We start from the raw sequence: 1,599 nt of genomic DNA, 5'->3' as shown, positions 1-1,599 counted from the left end.
GAGGTTTTAATAGGACATTTATTGCAATATATTTTCTCATATCACTAATGATTAAGACAAGTTGTCTAAAATATTTGATTAACAAATTTTTATATCTTTATTGAGGTTTAATTGACATACAATAAACTGTACATATTTAAAGGGTACTATTTGATAAATTTGGACATCAACACAAGAAGAATAATTAATACATCTATTAATTCCAAATTTCCTTATATTCATTGGACATCTCTTTTTCCTGTCCCTCCTCAGCACCTCCAGTCAATCACTGACTTGTTTTCTTTCACTATAATTTAGTTTCTTTTTTCCAGAATTTTATAAAAATTTTTATATAAATTTTTTTTGCAGTTTTATACCTTTATTTGACAATTAGCAATTGGTTCTCATCCACATTAAGGGTCTGTAGATTTTTTAAAGTAGTTACAGGTACATAGGTAACCAACATATAGAGCTTGTTTGGTGAATCTTCATCCTCATTACGTTTTCTGGACTACTGCACATGGATACAGTATGGAACATTCCTTATTCCTTTGGTCCAGACAGCTTTGTTGAGCCTGGTGTCAAAGCGCACATCTGGGGTTCCCATTTCCTTCATAGCAAATTTCTAGATCTCTTTGAGTACCCGAGGGGCATCCTTCTTTTTTTTTTTTTTTAAATGTTTATTTATTTCTAGGAGACAGAGAGAGAGACAGTGTGAGCAGGGGAGGGTCAGAGAGAGAGGGAGTCACAGACTGAAACAGGCTCCAGGCTCTGAGCTGGCAGTCAGCACAGAGCCCGACGCGGGGCTCAAACCCACGAACCGCGAGATCATGACCTAAGCGAAAGTCGGACGCTTAACCAACTAAGCCACCCAGGCACCCCCCGAGGGGCATCCTTCTTGAAACCCACTCCATGGGATGCGCTTGTGAATGTTGATATTGTATTCTCTGGGCACTACCTCGCTGATGGCAGAACGGTCCTTCTTCTCACCACCCTTCTTTGTGGGAGCCATTCTGCCTGGCCTGAGTTGGAAAGGAAAGTGTATACGTTTTTATATATAAAAATATATATGTATTTTTAGAATAGACCCTCTTTTGTCTGATTTCCTTTATATGGGATAACCTTTTAGAAATGATCAATGATGTTTCAGTTGTAACAAAAGTTTATTCTTATTTTATTGTTGAGTAATATTTCATTGTCTGATTATATACCAGTTTTTCATATACTCACTTGTTGGACGTTTGTGTTGTTTACAGCTTTTGACTATTGTGAGTGAGTGTTTTCATTTCTCTTGGATAAATCCCTTGAGTGATATGGCTGAGTCAGAGAGTAGGTGTATGCTTAGCTATTTAAGAAACTACCAAACTATTATTTTTCCTAAGTGGCATACCATTTTTTAATTTTGTCAGCAGTGTATGAGAATTTCCAATTGCTACAAGTTTTTACTAGCTCTTGATTTATTTAATCAAATATTTAATTTTAGCCATTCTACAGATTCTGTAGTATCTCTTTGTGATTTTGAAATTCATTTCTCTAATAATCATTGATGTTTAACTCTTTATTGTGCTTGTTTAGCAAATATATATCTTCTCTGGTGGCATGTGTATTGAAATATTTTGC

The 1,599-nt window shown here is 35.5% G+C and overlaps 1 pseudogene; it reads right to left on the bottom strand.

The window, feature by feature from the left end:
• Positions 1–358: 358 nt before the first annotated feature.
• LOC144226895 (large ribosomal subunit protein eL31 pseudogene) lies at positions 359–1,000 on the bottom strand (annotated as a pseudogene).
• Between the last annotated feature and the right edge of the window lie 599 nt (positions 1,001–1,599).

This window comes from Crocuta crocuta, unplaced genomic scaffold (assembly GCF_008692635.1).
Source record: "Crocuta crocuta isolate KB4526 unplaced genomic scaffold, BGI_CrCroc_1.0 scaffold283, whole genome shotgun sequence".
Lineage (NCBI taxonomy): Eukaryota > Metazoa > Chordata > Mammalia > Carnivora > Hyaenidae > Crocuta > Crocuta crocuta.
The sequence above is the reverse complement of the archived record's forward strand: the minus strand, read 5'-3'. Positions and strand labels throughout refer to the sequence as shown.